Source organism: Schistocerca piceifrons, chromosome 7 (assembly GCF_021461385.2).
Source record: "Schistocerca piceifrons isolate TAMUIC-IGC-003096 chromosome 7, iqSchPice1.1, whole genome shotgun sequence".
Lineage (NCBI taxonomy): Eukaryota > Metazoa > Arthropoda > Insecta > Orthoptera > Acrididae > Schistocerca > Schistocerca piceifrons.
The window spans coordinates 234,313,830-234,321,978 of NC_060144.1; the positions used below are offsets into that span (position 1 = coordinate 234,313,830).

The following is an 8,149-nucleotide window of genomic DNA, read 5'->3' on the forward strand; positions in this document are numbered from 1 at the left end:
GTGCCTCAACATTGATGGAAATTATGTAGAAAAGTAGATTAAGGTATAGGCTTTCATGTAAAAATAAAATTATTGAGATAGCTTAGCACGTCTTTTTTTTTAATTTCAAAACGGTACTTACTTAAAACACGCCTCGTATGTGCGTATATAGTGGTGTAGATATTGATCATATTCAGGTATTGCCAGAACTATATAGTGACGAACTATATAGTTCTGGCAATACCGGTCATGACCTTCTTCTGTGCGGATGCACACATATTCCCCGAACTCTTACGGGACTTGGTAAGAATGTCTTCCACGAGTAATGAGTGTGTTGGTATGGGACACTACAAATGTAGTGTGTGGACATACAAGGTGAGAATGTGGGTCTCGCGGGAGGCGTGCGCGAGATAGTTCCTGCAGTCGCACTATAGTCTGTGCCCTGGGTGGCTCAGATGGATAGGGCGTCTGCCATGTAAGCAGAAGATTCCGGGTTCGAGTCCCGGTCGGGGCGTACATTTTCACCTGTCCCCGTTGATATGTATCAACGCCCGTCAGCAGCTGAAGATATCGCATTCGGGAGGACGACGGTTCAATCCCGCGTCCGGCCATCCTGATTTAGGTTTTCCGTGATTTCCCTAAATCGCTCCAGGCAAATGCCGGGATGGTTCCTTTCAAAGGGCACGGCCGACTTACTTCGCCGTCCTTCCCTAATCCGATGAGACCGATGACCTCGCTGTCTGGTCTCCTTCCCCAAAACAAACCAAACCATACCAAACCAGCTGAAGATATTAAATTAATTCTAACTTCGATCTAGATGGCTGCAGGTCATCAATGGTGTCTGTCCTTTCGGACATGTCAGAAAGAACAGACACCATATCCAGATAAGCGCTTAACTTCAGTGATTTGACGGGAACCGGTGTTACCACTGCGGCAAGGTCGTTGGCTTCAATATATGTAAAACATATTTGTAACAGACAAGTTTATATAAAAGATGTGGCTATAAAATAACAGGACTGTTGCTGTGAGATATTTTATTTCAAAATCATACATATTTAGTTATTGTCGTCCTTATTATACTTTCCTCTTCTGTCCGTACAATGCTCCATACGAATTTTCTATTGATGGAAACAGTGCTGGAAGTCTTCCTCTACAAGCTCGTTAATGACACATGCCGCTATTTCGTTCACTGTTTCAACTGACCGAAATTTTGTACCTTTTAATGCAAATTTCACCTTGAGGAACAGACGAAAGTCACATGGTGCTAGGTCAGGCAAACAAGGCGGGTGGTCTAACACTGGGATGCTGCACTTCCATAGAAACTTTTTAACAGACAAAATGGTATGAGCCAGTTAATTGTCTTGATGAAGAACCCATGAGTTGTTTTTCCACAATTTGGGTCTTTTTTATCATTTTCTCAAGGAGTTGAGGAAGAGCCTCAAAATACTAGTTTTGATTATTAGTCTGACTGTATGGAATCCAGTGAAGATTCACAATTCCATGAACATAAATAAATCATCATCTGTTTGAAACTCGATTCGCTCATTCGAGCTGTTTTCACTTACGGTGAAATTGAGCCCTTCCATTGCAAGGATTGGCGTTTAGTGTCAGGTCCCAGGTGCGCCCATACCCTGGCGCAAAGTGGGACTGTGCACCCCTATCCTCTCTAGTTCTCGAGAAACAGGAAGACTATATTGTAATCAGCTGTTTTCCTTTCAATAAAATGATTTAAAAGTCGGAATTACGCAGATTTATGACAGCGTAGGAAGCCGCCATTCGTCTTCCAAAAATATTAAAAATACTTCATATTCCTTCCTCCCCCCCCCTTCAGCTTGTCCCCTCCCCCCTCCGAGAAACTATCATTTGTGAGCATTCTTGTCTGGATCAAATGAAAAAAAAAAAAAGATTCATCCCATGTTATAGTTCTTTTCAAGAAACTAGGATAATTTTCAGTGGTATTCAAACTGTCAGTTCAAATACTTTCACGAACTCTTTTTTGTTCGTTAGTGAGAATTTTCAGCACCAGTTACACACACTCTATTCTAACATTAAATTGTGCATTTTAAATCTTCGTTATGTATTCTTTACCAATTCCTGCAGTTTCAGTTATGGCTTGAACATTCAAACAATGATCATATCGAATCAGATTACAAACTTTTCATCCAACTCTGATGTTGAAGGGTGATCCAGACGTGAATCATCTTCAACGTCACCCTGCTCATCTTGAAAACGCTTGAACAACTAAAAAATCGCATGTATGAAAAACACTCTCTGACATACACTTCTTTTTAGTTAAAGGTATGTTTCAGTAGGAGTTTTTATAAGTTTCATGTAAAACTTCAGTACAGTTCGTTGCTCTGTTATTACACTTACTATTTTTCCAGAAAAACGTAATAACAGCTCTTATGCAGATGCAGGCCATAGCGACACTGATTTGCCTACAGACACATTTGACTGAGTAGGCTTCACGCTTCACAAGTGTTGCTTGTTCTGCTTTAGCACATGCGTATTTACTCTGTGACACCATCAGTCTCGTTATTTTATAGCCACATAACTTATATAAAGAAGAGCGTAAGTGTGTATGTAAGGGATCTCCTCCCAAATCCCTGGATCAATTTAAGCCTAATTCGGGACAGAAATAGCAGGGCTCATATCAGCGCTGTTGGATTTATAATCTCCAACCTCCAATAGAAGAAGAGATACAAGCAAATATATTGTTTTCCATCCCCTGGTACATAGGATTTCCTGCATGACAGGCATGTTGGGAACTGCACTGGCCTGCAAATCAACCTGCTTTGCTGGACAGTCTACATTTCAGGGGTAAGAAACAGTTTTCTGAGCCCCAAAATGTAGGCTGCCCTATGTGACAGATGTGTCGTTTTGGAATATTACCAGCCTGCTTTATCGACCAGTTTTTCATGGCAGCCAGTATGTCAGTGACAAATAAATGATTTTCAGGCATCAGACGTGTAGTGTGCCCTCCCTAAAAGGCATGTTGTGGGAATAGTATCATCTTGCTTTAGTGAACTGTATTGCAGGGATTACACCTACTGATGAGCATGGCTGGGAAGACGCTTAGATGCATTGAGGAGGGTTGGGGGTGGGGTGGAGTGGAAAGAGCAAGGGGGGAGGAAATTGACAGAGAGAGGGGGTAGAAGGGGGAGTAGTATGAGACCAGTGGAAGGTGTAGAGAGGTTATAGGCAGATGGGAAAAGAAGAGAGGACAGAGATGGAAAGAGACAAGAGGAGAATATGGCCAGAGGGAGGGAGAGGAAGATAAAGTCAGAGAGAGGGGTAGAGGAACTTTATAAAAAGATGGGAGTAGGAGATGAAGAGAGCGGGAGAGACAGAGAGAGAGAGAGAGAGAGAGAGAGAGAGAGAGAGAGAGAGAGAGAGAGAGAGAGAGAGATAGAGGGGGGAGGAGATAGATGAAGGTTGGAAGATGAGTTGTAAAGACAGAAGGAGGAAGAGGTCGACACAGAGAGGGGCAGGAGAAGGTGTTTCCAGCGAATGTGTTGAATGCACATCCAAGCAAGGCTACAAGTGTACACACATGCACGCACACAAACACACATAGAGAGAGTAGCAGACGCTTCCACAATCACAAAAACAAAACAAAAGAAGATTGCATCATCCAGAATCAACAGAAATTTCAGAGGAGTAAGTGGATCCACATAACTTGAGAACGAACATCTATTCTGCGTCACTGAAGTGCAGTACGTAAAAGTCGGACACTTATGTATAGAAGAACGTTAGGAATCGAGAAAGACAGATAAAAAAACCTGTGAGTAATAGCAGAAATTTAATTCCTGTCACTGGTAGTTATTTAAAATATGAAAACTGTTTACGATCTTTGCAAGCAAATTTCTAAGAAAAACCACATTGTTCCAATGATCACTGAAGATACTTGAAAATAAAACGAAGCAAGTGAGGTCTAAATAAGATTTCTATTGCCATCACAAAAGATCGTAAATAATCTATGTTACTTCTTTAAAAATATCTATTTTCCTAGAAAATATTTTTTTACGTGGTAACATGAGTACACGGTTTATGTAACCCTAGTGGATAATTTATACGAACTAGATACTAGAATCCATGCAACAAGTCTCATTGTAAAGAAGGTCATTTGAGAATGTGTAGTAGCCAAAACACATTATTAATAGTTGGTGGGATAAAATCCGATGAGGTTGCTGCTGTGCAGTGACATACCTGATTGGGCTTTGCGCCGACTTGCTGTTGCTGCTGCTGCTGGTGTTGGTGGGCCGCCATCTGGGGCGTGCTGCGCTCTTTGGCCACGTCCATCATCTCGGCGGTGCAAGACTTGTTCACTCGGCCCTGCTGGTCTGCCTCATCCTACCTCGAGTTCTCCTGTCAGCAATGGAAGCCAATCATAGAAAAAGGGAGATATACGTTAGTCCACATTATGCAAAACACATAGTACCACATGACATGCTGGGAGACCCTCAAGAGGAACTCGTGCAGATCTTTTAATTGGATGCACCTTTAAAGTCCTGCATGGCCCTAAGCTACCTCAGTAATCCTGCCAAGGAAAGGGGACTTGCAGTTTAACGTGAGTTTTCGTATGTTTTTATAATTAAAAGAGGTTATTTTTAAAGTCCCAACCAACTGACAGGTGGTAACAACCTAATATCCGCTAGGTATTTTTTTCTTCTCGCCGAAGTCTCATAGGAGGACTGGCTTTATAGAAGTTAATAGAACCAATGCGTCCATCTTACAGTGTGAAAATCTTGTGCCAAAATCAACTCTCCTTTGCATTCCTACAGGATCAGTCCAGATGAACTACTCAGAGACGATGACGATATTCATAAAGCAGAGTCTGTGTGTGCATGTGTGTATATCTGGGATCTGCTCCCAAACTCCTAAATCGATTTCAACTAAATTTGGCACAGAAACAGCACTGTGGAGTTTATAACCATCTAGCTCCAGTAGGAGTGGAGAAACAGCAAAAAAATTGGTTTTTTTCCAGCCTCTGGAATATAGCCTGCCCTGCACAGCAGATATATTGTGTGCGAACAGTATCAGCCTGCTAAATCAACCTGCTTTGTTCGATAGTCTACGTGCTAGGGACAACAAAAGGATTTCAGGGCTCCTCCCTGTAGGCTGCTCTGCACAACAGAATGTCATGTTGGAGTAGTTTCAGCCTGTATGTCATGGGCAAATAAATGATTTTCAAGCCCCTGCCCTGTGTAAGAGGTGTGTTGTGGGAGTAGTATTAGTGTGCTTTGTTGAACTACATTGCAGGGGCTACATGTGCCAATGTGTATGGCTGGGAACAGGTTGAGATTAATAGAGGAGGGGTGCGCATAGCGATCTGGAGGAGGAAATGGACAGAGGGGGGGGGGGAGGGAGGCAGAAGAGGGAGACACATGAGGCAGGTGGAAGGTGTCGAGGGGTAGTGGGCTGGAAGAGGGGGAGTCAGAGGTGAAAACAGAGAGAGGGAAGAAGATATAGTCGAAGGGATGGAGAGGAACATATGGTCAGAGAGATGGAGTAGAGGAAATGGACAAAGAGATAGGGAGGAGGAGACAGAGAGAGAGGTTAGAAGAAGACAGAAGACAGAGGTGGGAGGATGAGATGGACAGAGAAGGGAAGAGGTGGACAGGGGGAGGTGAAGGTGTGATCGGTGTATGTGTCGAATGCATATACGAGTAATGCCATGGGGAAAAAGCTGGTTTCCGGTATGTTCAAATAGTTCAAATGGCTCTGAGCACTATGGGACTTAGCATCTGTGGTCATCAGTCCCCTAGAACGTAGAACTACTTAAACCTAACTAACCTAAGGACATCACACACATCCATGCATGAGGCAGGATTCGTACCTGCGACCGTAGCGGTCACGTCCAGACTGGAGCGCCTAGAACCGCACGGCCACACCGTCCGGCCTTCCAGTATGTGTGCGATCATCAACTAAAGAGCTAATAGATCGATTTCCTGTTGACAGACTGGATCCATCAGGGTCCTACAGGAGTGTTTTTAAATTAGAAATTATGTTGGACGCTATCAAATGTCCACAGTACAATAAATATACAGAGTGATAAAAAAATGTATACCATATATTCTGTAGGTGTTAATATGGACAAAAGAAGACAAACATTTCCAGTAAACACAGGCTCTACAATTTGTACATTAAGAGCTATGGGCAGTTGTTCATCTTCCATACTGTGAAGAACATCTCTTCTACTGCAGGGCCTTTGCTATTACAGACCTACAGTGTGCTGTTAACAAATAACTACACATTCATATCTTATTGTGAACTGACAAAACTAACGAATTCGAACGCGAAATAGAGACTGTGGTTACAGATTGATCTGTAGCATAGCTCGACGTTTACGTTCGCACCATATTTAACACTCTTTGGTAGAAGGATTGTGGTATCTAGAGGACAGAGCACTTAGGAACATGATGTTTTTCGGATGGTAATTCAGTCTAGTGACTGAGTTTAGAAGCACATGAAGGAATACACATTGGAGAGCACCGTAAGTTTTTTTGTTTTGATATTGTTTTATTAGACAACCAGTTTCGACGTTCAAATCACGACAAGGTTCCAATGTTCGTATCTGGTTCCATAGAATCTGAACGTCATGACTGTGTGCGCTCTTTACACATGTGACAGCAACAATAAGCAGTTTTCGTTATTTTCTACACTTTTTCACTGTTGCGAGACATTGTATTGTGTTTCGTTCAGCATTCCGCGTTCTACACATTTGAGTGTAGCAATTTGGAATGTTACAGAATTTTATAATTTTTTATTTGTTGACGTAATCACTTTTTTATGAAACAATCAGTACCGGTTTCAGTTTCACTCGGCATCTTCAAATGGAGCACGAAGTAATAAAAAGCTTATATTAAGGCCATGAGCCAAGTAAAAAGATTTAATATAGGTCTACTTGTGAGCTAAGTAAAGTGCTATTAAAATAGGTCTGTTTGAGAGCTAAATGAAGAATTATTAAAATACATGTGCATCGTATCTAAGAGCAGCATTTGGTGAACAAATGTTGATGTCTTGTCAAACTGAACGTAGCAGGGAAAAAGTCAGTATACAGATACAACAAATACAACAAAGTGTATCTTTCTTTTATTACTGTTTATACTAGATGCGTGCGTCATCGGTAAGACAATATCCACTTTCGAAAACCATAAAGTTTGACAGTTATTACAAAAATGCGTCATTCAGTCATATGTAAAATATAAAAATAAATTACAGGTCGTTTAATCAGTAAAACCATATTTAACAGAGTGGCCCCTGTGTAATAAATGAAACGAACAAGCAATCCTAAAGGTGCAAATTTTCGACGGCTGATGATACTGCACGTCTGGCTGCTAGAGTTTTACATGTCTTCTCATAAGCTAAGAAGCGACAACACGGACCAGGGCTGCTTTCTGCTGCAACTCGCTGACTCTCCTCTTCCGGCTGCGAGGGTCTCATATTCGTCGAGCAGGTGCTAGGAGTCGGCCGCTGTGGCCGAGCGGTTCTAGGCGCTTCAGTCCGGAACCGTGCTGCTGCTACGGTAGCAGGCTCTAATCCTGCCTCGGGCATGGATGTGTGTCATATCCTTAGGTTAGTTAGGTTTAAAAAGTTCTAAGTTTAGGGGACTGATGACCTCAGATATTAAGTTCCATAGTCCTCAGAGCCATTTGAACCAGATGCTAGGAAGCGAAGACGTGGTTTGGACGGCACACTGCATCACAGGTGTCCACCCGCTCCCCCCCCCCCCCCCCCCCCCAAATCAATAGCTGGAGCATGTATGTAGGACAGAGCGACTACCTCATTTGAATAGATCGTCACAAGAATTACGACACGCACCTGTTGCAAACTCATTCTGATAATTGAGGTGCTTGTGCGTTTCCTTCCGTTTCGTAATGTATAGCTTTGGTTCTTATAAAATTTCTGATCGTCTATTACTTTTAGCTTCTTGTAAAATTTTTAACTGTCCATCAATGCCATGTCCCTCTTTTTGCATATGTAAATCTAATCCTGTCTTCTAGCTGGCATGTATTCTAATAACACTTTATTTAGTTAACAAGTAAAGCTATATTAATGATACCTTTTTGTCGAATAAGTATTATCGTTTTCAATTGGATGCATCTATTATTTTAGAAATTTTGCATCATTCACCAAGTCCAAAGCTCGGCAGTCTGCTTCACCTAAG

The 8,149-nt window shown here is 42.1% G+C and overlaps 1 non-coding gene across 1 annotated transcript; it reads left to right on the top strand.

The window, feature by feature from the left end:
- Window positions 1-418: 418 nt before the first annotated feature.
- On the top strand, window positions 419-493 carry Trnat-ugu. Its single transcript has one exon. It is a non-coding gene; the product is annotated as a tRNA-Thr (tRNA).
- The last annotated feature ends 7,656 nt before the right edge of the window (window positions 494-8,149 follow it).